Source organism: Macrotis lagotis, chromosome X, assembly GCF_037893015.1.
Source record: "Macrotis lagotis isolate mMagLag1 chromosome X, bilby.v1.9.chrom.fasta, whole genome shotgun sequence".
Lineage (NCBI taxonomy): Eukaryota > Metazoa > Chordata > Mammalia > Peramelemorphia > Peramelidae > Macrotis > Macrotis lagotis.
The window spans coordinates 177,050,037-177,068,786 of NC_133666.1; positions in this window are offsets into that span (position 1 = coordinate 177,050,037).

Consider the following 18,750-nt stretch of genomic DNA (forward strand, 5'->3'; position numbering starts at 1 on the left):
GAATTCCAATACCCAAGAATTTAATGGGATTGGCCAACCCTCCTCTTATGGTTCATTCAATCATTGTGTTCCACTCTTGGTGATCTCATGGACCATGGTATGCCTAAGCTGACCAAAAGATTTTCTAGGCAAAAATATTAAGGGACTTAACCAGGGTCAGTAAGTTAATAATTGTAGGAGGCTGAATATGAGTTCAGGCTTTCCTGACTCTGGGTGTGCTAAGCCTGCCTCATTCCCTACCCTACATTCCTCAAAACAAATATCTGCTCCACCCAGATAACTGATAGTAAATCACTTTTGCCTACTTAATCTCATATGTTATAGAGCTCCTCTAGTTATTTGGAGGGCTAATACCCACTTTGCCATACCAAATAATAGGAAATTAAAGACTTTTGTACCACCCATATAACTGATGAAGACCTAATCCATTTCTAGACTTTTGAGTGCAAAGAATAACCTCCAATAAACTTTTAAAGTTAAGTAGGTTTTGCATGAGAGACTTGCTTCTTTCCTTTAGGATGTGGTAGTTAATTTATCCAAAAATTCACTCATTTAAAAGGGCAACTGCTATTAAAAGTGGATGTGTGTGTGTGTGTGTGTGTGTGTGTGTGTGTGTGTATGTGTGATTCACATCAATTCTCCATTTCAATTACTCCCTAACTTCTGGAAAATAATGAAATAATGGAAATATTTAATGAAATGAGCAGGCTACTATATCAAATCTATGCTAGATGCAAAGAAGCATAAATTAATGTAGACTCACAGAGTTAAAAATAAAAAAATATACATTTATTTATCTTGAATTTTGTTCATGAATAGAAAAATAGTTTGCTTTACTTTAATTATTAAAACTGAATTTGATAGCTAATTCAGCATTCATACCTATCCATAGGAAGAAAATGAATAAGGACGACAAAGCATCACTTTTGTAAACAATTCTTTTCTCAAAGTATCTTTTTGGGAAACTAAATGAGAGGTAATAAAATATAATAAAGTTCTTTCCCTCTCAGTTTAATACACTTTTCTTATAAATTATGTGAAGCAACTTGAATAAGGTGTGTGTGTGTGTGTGTGTGTATGTGTACACATTTGAAATTTAAGGAAAGTAAAGTGCTTGATATAAGTGATCATGGTCATACAGCTTGAAGGTCTCAGAGCCAGGATTCTGTGATGTAAAATATGTCAACAATAGATATTTGATGTTTTTTTCACAAGTTCACATATATTAAGATGGACAACACTAGACTGAAATTCCTTAAGCTGGGGAAAAATTTGCTTCTGCATTGGGGCATGTGGAGCTAAAAAAATAATTAATCCAATTTTCACTCTAACCTTCCCCTGTTTAGGGAAAAAAATGAATTGCCTGGAAATATAAAAGTAACCTTCACCTAGTGGCAGACTATCTACTCTTATAGTTTAGTCATATAAACAATAAAAAGATATAATAATAAAATAAATAAAAATAAATAAAATAAATAAAAAATAATATAAATAATATATATAAATATAAATAATATAAATAATAATAAATAAAAATAAAAAATAATAAAAAGATATAACAATAAAATAATAATTATTATTGAGACCAAATAATAGTTAACTACTTTTCTTGGGGAATGGGGCATTTTGGTGGGTTAAATTTTCTGATAATTCAATATTAGAAGAATTAAAAAACATAACTACTATTTTTAAAATCTTTCCAACATGTCTAATCTACTTTAAATTACAATATACCAAATATAATGACATTTTGGAGTAATTTAGTATCATAACTCCCAATATTAAACAGTCCTGTGCAGTGCTATAAACCGTGTGGGATGATGTGTCCTTCACAAAGAAGACACATAATTTGGGTGCAATTAAAAATGCTGGGAAAAAAAGCAGTTCTCTTCTAGAGAGAGAAAAGAATTATCTGCATTGATGAGTATAAATTTAAATAAAAAACTAGACTGAATCAGTAGTAAGGTATCTTCTGAAGCCTAAATCTGAATCCAAGTCAGACCAGAAAAATGCAAATTTATTAAATGAATTTTTAAATAAAACCCAATCATTAAATGAATGAATAATTTTAAAAAATTAATTCTTTTAAAATTCAAGCCCTGTTAATGAACTGGTGATATTTTACATGAGACTTTTCACAATCTACTTGATTATTATTGTCTTCCTCTCAGTCCTCTAAAATATTACCTTATATTTATTTTCCATAGGTTTAGTAAATATTTATTTATGCATATATCAGTATACCAAGCAACTAGATACAATTAAGTTATAGAGAAATGCTCAATATGTGTTGATTAATATCAAAAATATGAAAGAAATGAAATTTATTTGAAATATCATACATTTAAAAAAACTTTATAGAGAGTTTGCATCAGATTCTGTATCAGACTCTGAACTCTGATTCTCCTTAGTTCTTGCATTGTATAGACTTTCTCATCTGACTTGGGCTCCTTGAAACAGATCTTTGGATATAGGCCTTCAGAAGATAACCTATTTCTGATGCAGGCTTGAATTATTATCTCGATCAAGGTAGCTATATTTCACAGCTGATGGTCATTGCGATATTGCAGTAAATGTGTGTAGATTTCTATTGTGTTTGCTTACTTCATTTTGCAGTAGATTCATAGAAGTATCCCCAAGTATTTCTGAAACCATCGTTCTCATAGCCTCTTATAATCCAATAGTATTACAGCCAAACCATAATGACATGACTTAATTTTCTATTATTTATGATCACAAATAGAGCCATAAGGCATAATTTATTACATATAAGTTCTATTTCTCTTTATCTCTTTGGTCTAGAGATCTTGTACTGATATTATTGGATCAAAGGTTATATGCACTATTATACTCTTTTGATCACAGTTCCAAAAAATTCTCTAGTATGTTCGGATTAGTTTACAACTCCACAAACTGCAGTAGTTGGCCAATTTTTCTATGAACCTCTAACATTTATCATTTCTTTTGTGTCGTATTATCCAATCGGATAGGTGTGAGGTGGTAGCACATAGTTTTCTTTTTAAATTTGCATTTCTCTAATCAATAAAGATTTAGAATATTTTTATGTCATCATTAATTGCTTTGATTTATTATTCTGAAAATTTCCTGTTCATATCTTATGACATTTATTAATTGGTGAATGATTATATATATATATAATATATATATATATATATATATTTATATATACATATATACATATTTATACACACACATATATGGATAAATAGCTAGAAATATACACATGTACACATTTGGCTCAATTCCCCATATATGTGGGAAATTAGCATTTTGTCAAAGAAACTATTTTTGTTTTTAGGTTTTTGCAAGGCAAATGGGGTTAAGTGGCTTGCCCAAGGCCACATAGCTAAGTAATTTTTAACTGTCTAAGACCAGATTTGAACCCAGGTACTCCTGACTCCAAGGCTGGTGCTTTATCCACTACACCACCTATCCACCCCACAAAGAAACTATTTCTAAAAGTTTCTTATTTGCATTCTAATTTTGACTGCATTTGCTTTGCTTGTGCAACCCCTTTTATAATTGTATGTAACCAAAATTATCCCTTTTACTAAAATCTTCTCAGATCCACAGATATGACAGATAAAATTATCCTTTCCCCCATTTTGTTTTTGATATCAACCTTTATGATTAAATTATGTTGTCATATTGACCTTTCTTTAGTATAGATTGCCGGTTCTTCTAGAATTAATTGGACAAAATAATTAACAATTCCCTTGAATTAATTTTCATTGTTGACATATTCACCAATTCACTTTTTTATTTCCAATTGATATTTTACTTTTCCAATTACATGTTATGAAAGTTTTTCAACATTAATCTACATGTATATGCATATTTTTAAATTATATAATTTCCTTTCACCCTCCCTTCCCATCATTTTTCACTCAGCAGGAAACAGTCTGGTAAATATTGGACATACACATTTGCATTTAGCATATTTACAGATTAATCATTTTCAGTATGAGGAATTAGGATTAAAGGAAAAGAAAGAAAACCATGAGATAGAAAAGAAAAACATAAGAAAAAATTTTAAAATGTGACTGTGTATTCTTTCAGATTCTGTAGTTTATCTGTTGCTATTGTTTGTTTTGTTTTGTTTTTCCTTCTCTGGATGGGTAAAGAATTGTCCATAACAGGTTTCCTAGGGTTGTCTTAGCTCTTTAGACTGCTGAGAGGAGCTGCATCCATCAGGGTTGAAGAACTCACAAAGATTTTGTTAATGTGTACGATATTCTCTTGGTTCTACTCCTTTTGCTCAGGATCACCTCCAATAATTTATTCCATGATTCTCTAGAGTCCTACCCTTCAGAGTTTCTTATAGAACAATAGCACTCCATAACATTCATATAACATAACTTTTTCGGTTGTTCCCCAATTGATCGACATGCCCTCAATTTACAGCTCTTTGCCACTACAAAAAGAGCTATTATGAATATTTTAGAACATGTTTTTCTTTCTTCTGGCTATAGACCTAATATCAGTATTACTGGGTCAAAGGATATTTTTATTGCTCTTTGGGCATAGTTACATATTGCTGTCCAGAATGGTTGGATCAGTTCACAACACCACCAACAATACATTAATGTTCCAATCCACTCAAAACCTCTTTAACATTGATCATGTGGAATTGATTTGTAGAATGGCTTGTAACCTTATAAATCTGATGTAATTCTCTATATATTTTAGAAATGAGACATTTTCAGAATCCCTAGCTGTGAAAATTTCTGTTTTTCATTCTAATTTTGGTCGCATTTGTTTTATTAGTAAAAAAATTTTAATTTAATAGAATCAAAAATCATGCATTCTGCAATTTATAAGGTACTCTATTTCTTGCTTGGTCATAAATTCCACCCATTCACTTTTGATACTGATAATTTGGTTTTCTTCTTTTTTAAATCAAATTTGCTAATATATCTATTTTACTTTATTCATAAAACCAAATTCTTGTTTTATTTCTTATTTTAATTTTTTACAAATTTTCACTTTCATTAATTTCTCATTTGATTTTCAAGATGTCTATTTTGTTGCTTTTGGGGGGAATTTTTTTATTTGTTCTTATTTTTAGCTTTTTTAGTTTTATGCCCAATTCATTGTTCTACTATTTTCCTTCCTTTTTCTTTTCTTTTATTTATTTATGTAATTTATGTAAATGTAAAGATGTAAAAAATTTTCCTATATTCTGCTTGAATTTCATTCCACAAATTTTGGTATATTGTTTCATCCTTGTCACTATCTTAAAAGACATTATAGATTTTTAAAAATATTTATTCTTTCAATTATTCTTAGATTTGATTATTTAGTTTCCTATTAATTTTAATCTCTTTTCATATCCCTTTATAGAACAGAGTTTTTATTACTTTGTGGTCTGAAAATGGTAACTTTGATATTTATACATTTGTTTGCAAGGTTTTTATACCCTAATACTTTATCAGTTTTTGTTATTTTTTTATTTTCTTCACAAGTCTAAATTTCTAAGATTTTTAAAAATGCTATTCATCTCTTTAATAATTTCTTTCTGATTTATTTCATGGCTAGGTTTCTCTAATTCTGAGCAGAGAAAACTGAGGTTCTTGATTTGTATGGTTTTATTGTTTCCTCATAACTCATTTAATTTCTTTGGAATTCTCTTAGCAAGATATGCATTCCCTATTTATCTTTTATATCAGGTTTATTTTTACTTATTCTTAAATCATGCTTGTTTCCATTTCAAATGAAGCAGAATAGAGCCTGCTCTATTTTCTCATTTTGCTTCTTTATGTCTCTCTCTCTGTTCTTCCAAAGAACATATATTTGGAATCAAGTTTCTAATCCATTCTATTGTTCCTTCCATTTTATAGGTGAATTCATCCCATTTACACTCACATTTTTTTAACTTGTACTTCTCTCTATCCTATTTTCTTCTTTTTATTTTTCTCTCTTTTAACTGCTCCCTCCTAAAAAATATGTTTTGCTTCCTACAGCGGCTTTGCTTTTATTATTCCCCTCCTTTCTGCTCTCCCTCTCCACTCCTACTTCTTACTTCCCTGTTGGGTAAGATAGATTTCTATATCCAATTGTGTGTGGATACATACATTCAGATATACATACTATACATGCATACATACATACATACACACTCAAATATGTGTGCATATATATGTGTGTATATATATATATATATATATATATATACACACACATATATATTTTGTCTTCCCTTGAACCAATTCAGATCAGAGAGAGAGAGAGAGAGAGAGAGAGAGAGAGATTCAAACATTGCCTGCTCTTTCTCACCATTTCACCTTCCATTTTAAAAAGTTATTTCTTAAAAATCTTGCTTATTTATGATCCCCCCACTTTCCTTTCCCTTCATCCTTTTCCCAGGGCATCTCTCTCTCTCTCTCATCTATCAAATTTTAGAGAGTGACATCATCCCAATATAATTATCTAACTCCTGTTTATATAGAACCCTTATAATTTATTTAATAATGATTAAATTTTAAATACTATCTTTCAATATAGATACATAAAAAGTTAAGTTTTTTGAATCCTTTATGATTTCTCTTTTATGTTTAACTGTTTATACTATCTTGAGTCTTATATTTAAAAATAAAATTTTCTATTCATCACTGGTCTTTTCAGCAGAAGTGCTTGAAGTTTCTCTAGTTCATTAAATATACATTTCCTCTCCACAAGAATTACACTGTTTTTCTGGTTAATTATTTTTTAATTAGTTTTCTTAGTTCTTTTGTCTTTCAGAATATTACATTTCAAGTATTCTGCTCCTTTAACTTATTTGGTAAATCTTGTGTGATCCTAGTGTGGCTTCATGCTACCCGAATCCTTTCACTCTGTCCCTTAGACTAGTTTATCATAATTAAATTTTTTCCCATTTTTTCTTTCTGCAGGGAAAATATGTTGCCCTTTTCCTTTCTTAAAAATGCTTCGATGATATTAAGATCTAAGGAAATATGAGGGTAGAAAGAAAGTTCCGGAAAATGGACATAAGTAATTTTAAGAAGGTTGTCCTGAACAATACAAATTTTTAAAATGGGAGAGAAAAATGTCAATAACAAAAACTCTCCTCCTTGAATAACAAAGTCAAGATCCCACAAGGCCTTCATTAGTTCTCCATGCTTTCTGATTTAAATGGTATAGTCCTGAAGATTTATGTATCTTTGAGTCTAATGGTTTCTCTGCCCTTCTAATAAAACTTTATTGTGAACTATTATGAGCTGAGTGCCTGGAAATGGAATATCAGTCTCAGTATTCTTGGAAGAGGTATGGGGATATGATGCATACATTATCTCACATTTCCTTGGTAGAGATCATAAGGGTGACAAAATTCAATTGAGTATAATCAGACCCTTCTTGACATGAGGGAGTCTGATACAAAAGTCATAAATGTTCAGAGCAGAAGTTGTAAAGGTTTTTATGAATCATGGAGTTTCGCAAAATCATGTTTTAAATTACATCAAATAAAATACATATGATTGCAAAGGAAACTAATTATATCGAAATACAATTACTAAAAATTTATAAACATTTCACTGACCCAGGACTAAGGAGCCCTCCTTTAGATGGCACAGTGGATAGAGCACCAGACCAGGAGTCAAGAAGACATGATTTCAAATCTGGTTTCAAACCTATTTGATTTTACTAGTTTTATAACTTTGGGTAAGTCACATAATTCTATTGCAAACCCCCACCTCCCCCATAACAAAGAAGACAAAAAAAGAAGTCCTGCTGTAGAGTCTAAAGTTTAGCTCCATTTAATTTGAAGAAAGAACATGTTTTACTTTTTTCCCTCAGTCTTTGCCTTGAAATTTTCTTTCTCTATAGCAGATTAATTGTGACCTTGAACAGATAATGCTTGCTGAACATAGTAGCAATAGCATATTTTTTATTAGGTTTTTTCCCAAGGCAAATGGGGTTAAGTGGCTTGCCCAAGGCCGCACAACTAGCAATAGTATATTAATAGCAATAGTTTATAGAAACTGGACATAGTATATCTAGGATCTTTTTTGACCATTTCCCCAAACTCTTTACGGAATTTAAATTTAAAGTTAGTCTTTGTGCTCTGGGGTAGAAGTGAAGGCACTATCCTAAGCTTCAGACTATTTGACTGTTGCTTTAGAGCTAGTTCTAGGGATACCATGAAGTTTTATGAAAGACACCATGCAGTTTTAAGAATCCCCTTATTTTCTGTAACTTGGGAGCTCCCGAAGCAGCTGCTCCTGCTGCCATGTCCAAGTTACTGGTTTGGCTACCATATGAACTTTCGGTAAATAACCATTGTCACAGAACTCTCCTTTTGTATTCTAAGCTGCCTTAAACTGGAAAAAAATTCTCACCTTGATATTTGTTGACTCTGCCACTCCAAAATTCAGTTTGAAGTGTTACTTTTTAAAGTCTTTGAATGGGAATGTTGAGAACTTGGTTGCTTCCTCTCCTCTGCCATCTTAACTCTACCTGGGAAGTTTAGCAACAAGACATGCTAAAAGGAGGAAGTGTTTAACCATGGAGGGCAGATAGTATATTCAAGGTCATAGAAACAGAAAATCAAATATGAGGGAGACCATGAAGGCCACTTTGGTTAAATATCTATAAGTAAGTTTGTAAAGGCTTCTAAATATCTTTCTGCCAAGCAAATTAGGAAATGAGACTCCAAAGTAGAGTTGTAGCTATGTGAGTAAAGAGAAAGGTAAAGATGTAAGAAATGGTATCATTAGCACCTAGAAGTCCAGTGCCTGGAACAGTGAGGTGTTTAATAACTAGTTGTTGGATTCCTGATTGTGTAAAATCAAAAAAAAATTTGTCAATTGTTTGAAAAAGGAAGTGGATGATAATGAGGAAGAGAGGATGATTCCAAGGTTGACTGGAAAGATTGGGAGTGCTTTGAACAAAAAAAGCTGAAAATCTGAACATAAATGGATTTTGTAAAATAATTTAATAAGTTATATTTTGGACATGTTGAGATTCAAATTGCTACAGAACGTCCAGTTCAAAATGTTCAGAAGTGGTTATATCTATCTCTAGTTCAGAAGAGTGACTAAGTATATAGATATGGTGATAATCTATTCATGGATATGTTAATCCTGAAACAGAGAGAGAGAGAGAGAGAGAGAGAGAGAGAGAGAGATACAGAGAGAGAGAGAGAGAGAGAGAGAGAGAGAGAGAGAGAGAGAGAGAGAGAGAAGAAAGTTGCCAAAAAAAGAGAGAGAGAGGCAAAGAGAGATGACAGAGACACAGAGAGAAAGATAGAGAGACAGACAGAGACAGAAAAAAAGGCAGAAAGATAGAGACAGGAAGGAGAAAAGGCAGGGAAAGACTAGAAAAGAAAAAGAAAGAGAAGAGAAAGGATAAATAGAGGAGTAAGGATATGGATGATAAAGTAATAAAGGAAATTGAGAAGTTATTTGATAGAATAGGAACCAAAACAAAACTGTTTTACAAAAAGTAAGAAAGGAAAGACTATCCAGGATAGAGTGGTCAATTCCACCAAGTGCTATAAAGAAGTTAAAGAGTATTAAGTAAAAGATGTAAGATTTGTCACTTGAGAAATCACCAGTTCCTTTAAATATAGTAATTTCCATTGAGTGTTGAGGTCAGAAAACAAATTTCAAACCAGGTTGCTAAACTTTAACAGAACAGACAACTTTTTCTAGGAATTTATATGTGAAAGGAAGTAGACAAAGCAGATGATGAAATGCTAGCTTGAAGCAATGGCAAGCATTTAATATGAGCTTGATTTATTATTTTTTCTTTTAATTAAAAATGGAATTTTGGGAACAAGAAATGAATAGTTTTAAGATGCTGGCTATTTGAATTGGGGGTATTGATGATAATAATGATTAGTATTTAATAGACTCTATGTTTTTGCAGTGTTTAATAAAGGTTATTTTATTTTATTCTCATAACCCTGGGATGGTGGTCTTATTTTTATACTTCTATTTTATTGATTAGTAAATTGAGACAGACAAATTGTGATTTCTTCAGGGATATGAAACTAAAAGTATCTGAAGAAGGATTTGAACTCTAACATTTCATCCACAAACTATATGACCTAGGGGGTCTCTCTTTGTTGAAATAGAACATTTATCTCATCTATTCAAAAAGAAAAAATAAAAGGCATAATCAAGTGACAGAGTTCCCATTGCTCATCTCTCTCTCTCTCTTTCTCACACACACACACACACACACACACACACACACACACACACACACACATACACATGCAGAGAGAGAGAGAGAGAGAGAGAGAGAGAGAGAGAGAGAGAGAGAGAGAGAGATGGTTATTAATAACAGTTATGGGGAGAGATTTAGGTTTTTGAGCTTCCTATTTCTTTGTTCAAATGTTAACCTTTGTAGAACAAAAATTTACCTCACCCAGACCATCTCGTCTAAGTGAGTGTCTACCCAATGTGTTCTACGCTCCCACTATGGATAATGATAAATTCTTTGATGAAATTGTCCAATTCTGCGAGTGATTTGGAGGTAAAAGATATGATCATAGCCACATTGCCAGATCCTTATTAGAATAGATCTACCTGTCTTTATAGTATTTATACTAATCAGATTTGATTACCATGCTCAGAAACAACTACTCTTCTAAAAGCACATAACTGATAAGTTGATTCTATGATGAGTTTTGGTTAAGAGAGATAGTCAAATGACCCTCTTTTTAGTAATAATATGCTAGCATTATTAATAAAGTGATTAATTATCCTGAACTCTTGATGAATCTTTTAAAATTTACTGCACACAGACATGCACACAAATCAGGAAGACAGGGGTTATGACTAATATATTTATTTGTCAGAGTATGCTGTGGAACAATGTAATGATTTTTCCTTTAAAGCTCCTTAAGTCTTGTTTCTTTTAGGGTCCCATGGCTATATACTGTAGAATGGTTTTTGAAGCAATAAATATTTCATAATGAAAATTACTTATTACTTTTTGACTGGTGAAATCTAACAAAAGAATAACTTAAATATAATTTCTTTGTAGCAGTCATTAAATTAATCATTATGTTTCACTAGCCCCAGTGAGTCTTATATTACCAACTACATTCTGGAAATTCTCTAAATAGATATTTTATAAATGCCTCAAACTTAATATATCTAAATTGAACTAATATTTCCCTCCAGAAACCCCTTAATATAACACTTCCCAAATTCCCAGTTTTGAATGAGGCTATCTCCATACTTCTGGTCACTCAGATTCAAAGCAGGAATTGAACCTAATTTTCCAGTAATCAAATACATTCAAATTATGAATATTGTTAATTATATTTCTATAATATTTTTATCATCTATTTCTTATTTCCATTCACATAAAAACAAATCAGGAAAAGGGCCCTTGTCACTTTTCCTTGATCTACCATAATAACTTCAAAATTGGTCATCCTTCTGTCAATATGCAACACACCCCAGTTTCTCCTCTATACCATTTCAAAAAGAAAAATTTCTAATTTTTCCCTTCTTTACTCAAAAAATATTTTGTGGTTCTCTATTGTCTTGAGAAAAAAATTTATAAAATTTTCAGGCTGGTCTTCAAAGGTCTCTACAAATAACTTTCTTCTTCCTTTCCAATTCCCTGAGTCAAATTTGTATAATTGGACAGAATCAATTCAATACAAGAAGCATTTATTAAAACCCATAATATGGAAGGCTTTGGGTTGAATGATGGGGATGCAAGTTTTAAAAATGCAGTTTTTCTTATTCTTGAGAAATTTACATTCTACTTGGGAGGTGGAACATATATTTAGGAAGAAACATTATACAAATGAAGGAGTGAAAGGAACAAAAAGATCAGACATAATAACTTCAAATTAAAATCAATACATGATTTCATCTATATAGATGTTCCTTGAAACTCAGTACTGGAGGACAGGTGCTTATTAAATGACTGTTATATGCAAAACTATTAGTAATGCAAAGACAAAAATGAAACTGATATAAGACACACAACTTACTAGATAATCTTCCTGAGTTGATGTGGTTAAAATTATTAAAAAAACATATAAGAACCTCAACCTTCAAATCATCACCCGGTGGCAGTTTATTTGCTTATGAACCCTTCTAAATTGAGCTTGGGCTGGTGCTGAGTAGATTACAATGCCCTGCTATTGATCAAAACCTGTACTGAAAGTCTTTTCAGTTTCATAGTTGTTCTCAGATGTGTACTGTTGGCAAACCCTTTGAGAATTCACTTGTATTCAAAAATATTCATTTCTATACCATGAGTTCAGCAAAATAAAAATTTAATGTAGCATTGAGAAACATCTCCACCTACTCCCTGATCCCCCAAATTATGATAAAACTTTTGAAAAGCACAGGCAAATTATTGCGATTTTAGATTTTTGTAAGGCAATGGGGTTAAGTGGCTTACCCAAGGCCACACAGCTAGGTAATTACTAAGTGGCTGAGGCCACATTTGAACTCAGGTATCCTGACTTCAGGGCTGGTGCTCTAACCACTATGCGAACTAGCCACCCTACAGGTAAATTATGTAATTGCAGTCATGGAGTCACTGAAAAATACTTGTTCCTCAGCTTTCATTTGTGTATTCTTCTTTACTAGGAGCTTCCTTATAGGGCTGCCACCTGTTCAAGTTTTATCCCTTGTCTTTTGAGGATAAGGAGTTTCCCTTGTTCCCTCTTTCTCTTCTTTTGAATTGACAGCTGAGCTTGTCACTGTCTCTGCTGCCTTTAATTTAGATTAATCTGTTTTGGACACAGGGAAGGGTTTGTAGCATTCATACTGAATGGAATTGGTGAACTGCTGTGTAGCTTGTCATTATACATTGACAAACGTCCCTCCAGGAAGTAAATAAATTGCCCTTATACCTCTGATTTTGTAAGATCAGAAAGACTTCCAGAAGATTCACTTCCCTCAGAGTGAGATTACATCAACCTCTAGGGAGTCTCACAAACCTTTTATAGCAGAACCCACTGAAATTTCAGTTCTTTGCCCAATTTTAAGGTTTTTTTTTGAGGGGAGGGGGGAAAAGGGAGGCAAATGTGGAGGAGGATGGGATTCATTCGCTCTCATAAAGCACTTACACTAATGACAGGCCTTGTCTCTCTGTCAAATCTAATCATGGACAACCAGGCAAAACCAGCAGTTTCTCTTTGAAAACAATGAAAGGTAAATTTTGTATAATTTCTTTTGTCACATTAATTTTGATATGATTCCACATTTGGAATCTCTCCTCCTGAGTGAGATGACAAGGATTCACATGGAGGACAACAACAGGGATGAAAAGAATGGCAATGCTCAGTTGAGAGTAGAATTAATGCAAAGTATAGGATAAGTGGTAATTACCCTAGGGTTTTTTTCTGAAAAAGGCAATCTGGCTGACAGAAAAAAAAGAACTAGTAAATTATCTATAAGTCAAACTTTCCTTCATTAATGTCAAAATTATGTATTTTTGCTTTCTAAGAGTCAAAGTCTATCTATCTATTTTATAGCATGACAAGATTCTTTTCCTCTTTTCCTACTTCACCTTTCAGTAATGAGGCTATAAAATATAGTTGAATTTCTTCTGTTAAATTGTAAAATGCATGGAAAATGTTTTCTCTTGATTTAATTGACTGACCTGTATGCTGCCTTCCAGAGACCTACATGAGGGTAAAAATATTAAATAAAGTGAAACTGAAAATAAACAAATGTTACTTCTAAGCATTTTTCTTCTTTTGTGTTCTTTCCTTTCCTCACCCCTCCACCCCATATAATTTGATATATTTAACAAAAAAGAAAAAGAAAGATTTATGATTTTTTTAACATCAATTCCAGAAGGAATAAAGTGGTTATTAGCAGTTAATACTTGCATTGTCTCAGTCACAGAGGCCAGAATAATGCTATATTCTGAAGCATGTTTACATTGTGAAAGGAAAAGAAAGAGATGAGAAGACAATGAAAGAAAAATCCCTTCTGTGACTTATTCTCATGCTCTAACATATTATTCAACACTATTATCACTTCCATGTGATCTATAGAGAATATACCTCAAAAATGATGGCAACTTGAAAAGAAAGGAAGCAGAAGATGGTTGAGGAGTTTAAAACAAATCTTGAATGAAAATGCTTATAATTCCCTTCATTTTATATTTAAATATCTACAGACATATTTTATCTTTTCCTCTTCTACTTCCCTTATAACCTTAACTACTTGAGACATTTTTTTAATCTTTGCATACTAGTGAATAGGATAATACATTATTTTTAATTGGCATATAATTAATACTAGTTGAATTACCTTGCATTAAATGTAAAGTCAATACTGCTGAATTTCTCTTGAGGAGTTCCACTGGATCATTGGAAAGTGAGCATAACTAGACTTTTCCTCAAAGCCTTTGGCTGGATAGATTAGCAGAAATGGAAAATCAAATCTCTCATTCAGTGAAGGGGAGAAAATGGTCAAGCTCTTTGCTTCTCTTCTCAGGAAAGTATAGAATGTGCTTTTAACTCTAAAAGAAGGGGATGAACCAATCTCGATAAATTTGGCAAATTAAAAAAAACAATATATTGTTTTGGAATACAACAGGCATTTGTTTCCAGTTTTTTTTAGTATTATATATAATACCACCATAAGTATATTTAATTGCTTATTTTATTGTTACCAATAATCATCTTTGTGGTATGACCTCCTAGTGAAAGAACAGATATATAAATGTGTGTAATAATATATATAGAATAATTGTATATATTTATATGTATGTATACCTATTTCTGTCTAATTGTGATCATGGGTGGGGGGAGGGGAGAAGGTAGTGAAGGAAAAAAGAAATGTATATGATAATTGCATTGAATATTTGAAAGGAAAAACAAGTTATGCATTTTAGCTTTGGATGTAATCATCTTTTTATTGTACTGTTATTCTTGTTTTATTCCAGTTTATTGCATAAATTAAAAATAAAATTAAAAAAAAAAGATCTTCCCATTCTTAGCTAAGGTGATGGGTGAAAAACTTGGCATTAGTTTTATTTTACTTCCAAAATAGTGAGTGATTTTTTTTATGCAAGTGGTCATTGATAGTTTGTTTTTGTTTTGTAAACTTCATATATTTTAACCATTTTTCTGTTTGGTGATGCCTGTTACATTGATTTTGTACTTATTTATAATATATTTGTTATTTCATATTTTTGTCCAGTATATTTAATTAAACATTTTTCCACATTCTTATCTTTTCTTCTAAATCTCTTACATCTGCCCAAGTCTTATTTCAAATTATTCCTCATTCATGGTAAGGATTTTTACCTTCCATTTCCCCAAAAATTATTTATGGCCATCTGCTAAAAATTTAGAGGCCTTTTAGATTCAGATTCTTGATTTCTTGTTGTACATAGTAGATGGTAATGATCAGAATCTTTTTTTCTTTCTAATTTAAGAAAAAAAATTAAATTTGAAAATTCTCTATTAGTTTGTGTTCTTGAATTTGTCAAACATTAGTTGGCAAGGTTTGTTTGTTCCTATATCTTACTTTTTTTTAGTCTTTTCTACTTATCTTATTTATTTATTTTTCTTAAACTTGACATCAGATGATTTCTCTTCTAGGAGAGTTTGACTTCAGCATGATTTCTCAGCAAGCCATCTAACCAAAACTTATCAAAAATTAATATTTTTTTGTGTGTAACACCCTGCTAATTAGACTAGAGTTGTGTGATTTTTTTCTCTACATAGACCTATTAATTTGGTCCAATATTCATGTGGAGAGGCATATATAAATTTATGTTGTTATTCAGAAAAGTGTTTTTAAAAAATGGAATAGTAGTAGAATCAATGCAAATTCATCACTAATGGCACTAGGGTGGCCCAGTGCATAGAGCATTACATCTAGAGTATGAAAGAACTGAATTAAATATGGCCTCAGTGACTTACTAGTTATGTGACAATGGGCATTTAATTCACTTCACCTCTTCTTCAGTTTCCTCATTTATAAAATAGCAATGATAAATATCTATGTCATAGGACTTTTGTGAGGATGAAATGAGTTAATACAATATATTGTAAATTTGAAAGTGTTATATATAAGCTATTATTGCTGTTGTTATTGTTAAGATTAATGTTGGTCATTACACAGAATTCATATCTTAGTGATGAAGTTTTAGTAAATACATCTTTAAGACATAGTATGCAGTCAACAACAAGTAGGCTACACATATGGTCATTTGGGAATTCATGCAATAAAATATACCTACAATATAAGATTCACTTGCAAAAAAGATCAATAAAACAATTTTAAAAAAGGAATATCATTTGCATTAAGAACAAAAATCATGAAATAGAGTGGAATTAGCCAACATGAGCATATATATATATATATACATATATATATATGTAAACATCTATAAAAATACAATATTTGAAAAGAAAACATTTCTTAAATAGCCAAAGTAATATTCAATGAGCAAAGAAGGATCAGAGTAATAGAGTAAAATGTAAAATAGTCACCAAATTACCTTTGTATATTATGTAATACATGTAATATGTTATGTTAAATATATAATAACATATAAATTAAAAAATCAAAAATCCATCTTGAAATATAGGCAGAAAGACAGGCAAGAGTATCAAGCATAAACAGAAGAATGACTAAGATAGTTTGTACTGTAAAACTCAAAGCAGTCATCACAAAAACTATCATACTGGGAAAAATAAAGAGATATTGATTAATTCAAGGTAATTGATATGGCAGATGTCTAAACAAGATATATAAATATATATATAAACAGAGATGAGTCTCTGATAAAACTACAAAAAATAAACACATGGAAAAGCAATTATTGCTTAATAAATTTATTGGGGGGAAATTAGGAATAATTAAGTGAAAATTGTACCCATAACTTACACTACATTAAAATAAATTCCATTTGGATAATAGGTTTGATAACAACAGTAACATCTGCAAAACCAACAATATCAGCAACATTAGAAAATGAAGTAATGTGCATTTGCCAATTATGAAGGACATATAAGGTTTTTTTGACTATTTCAGAAACAGAATAATAGTATAGGAAACAAAATTTGTTTGATTGTATATTATAAATTTGACACAAAATAATATAATTAAAATAAAAATCCAAAAGGATAGATTAGGAGATATAGTAAATATATTATAATAAATATGAACCATAACTATATACTGTCTAAAACTTATAAATATAAAGTCCCAAAGTGGTAGAAGGCATCTGACTGATGCAAAATGAGGAGGAAGGAATCATAAGTAAAGAGCTTCAATTATTTTATTTTAAATATAGGGCAAGATTATGAGCTGAGAGGGTTGGGGCAGGGGGATTCTATTGAAGATTTGAGGACAGATTTAAATAGTTGGGAAAATTTGCTGTAGTAAGTAGGATAATGAATCATTTGGGGAGCTATAAAAGGATTTCTCTGTTCCACTAAGAGTCCAGTTGAGATTATATAACACATATTTGTAGTAGGCTCAGTCAGCACAATTTCATGACTTTCTCTTACTTCATTCAGCAGAACATAAATAGGAGTGAAAGGAATAGATGATGATAGTAATCAAAACACTGAGACTTGGCAGGACTATATCAGCAATCAGGAATAAGACTCTTTAGAGAAGAAGAGAGTTTATAATTAAGCTGATCATTTACTGGTAAGCATTAAGAAGGGAGGGTAATGTAGCCAGTGTTGGAGTGATATACTAATCAAGAACTGAAGGATAGAAACATTGAGGGTGAAGATCTGATTTGGGATGAAAGGTAGGAAAAGAGCTCTCTTTCCAATGTTTGACAAGAATTTATTTTCAGGGGATTAGGAGGCATATTTTCTGTTGCTTGGGATGAAGAGAGTTTTTGAAGCTTGCCCCAAGAGCCAAAATTTTAGCCATGGTTCTATCTGGAACTCAAAATACTTTCATTTCTTCTGTCCAATGTCTTCTGCTAAGTGAAGGGAGCTGGGAAATTGAGACATAATTCCTACAAAAGGCATGTAAAAATTTAGAATACCATTTTTGCTTTTCCTTAGTTCTCACTAGGGATAAATAGTGTGTAAATGTACAGAGAAGAGAAATGAAATTTCTTCATTTTTGTTTCATTTGACTGAAAATGCCTGCAGAAGACAAATTCATAATAATCCATAGAATAGTTTGTAGACTCTGATTATACAGATTGTTAAGACATAAAATGCCAAACAGAGGAGTTTGCATTTGATGCTAGAGGCAATTGTGATCTGCTAGAATTTGCTGATCAGGGATATAATTATAGTTACACTTATCTTTTATAAATATTTTAATAGTTATATGAATAATGGGATAGAATGGAGATGGAGAGGAAAAACGTTTATATAGCCCCTATTATGCTAGGTACTATATAAAGTAATTTTTAAACAAATTATATGATTTGATTTTCCCAATAACCCTTTGAGGTAGGTGTTAATATTATTCTCCACTCTGCATTTGAAGAAATGGAGTCACAGAGAGATTAAGTGATTTGATGAAGTAGGAACTTACTGTGCTTCCATTTGAACTCAGTTCTAGTGCTCTAATTGGCCCACTAATCTTCTAAATGCTTCATCATCAGTTTTAGAAAGGATAAATTAGAGGTAGGAAGACTGTAAAGGCTATTACAATATCCTGGGTTGATAGGAAAAAATATAAATTGCTTAGTCTGGTATTTTAGCAGCTTTAATATATGTGACTTTGGACAGCTTCACTTCCCAATCTGAATTTCAGTTTCCTTATATGCAAAAATGAAGTGATCACACTAGATAACTTCTAA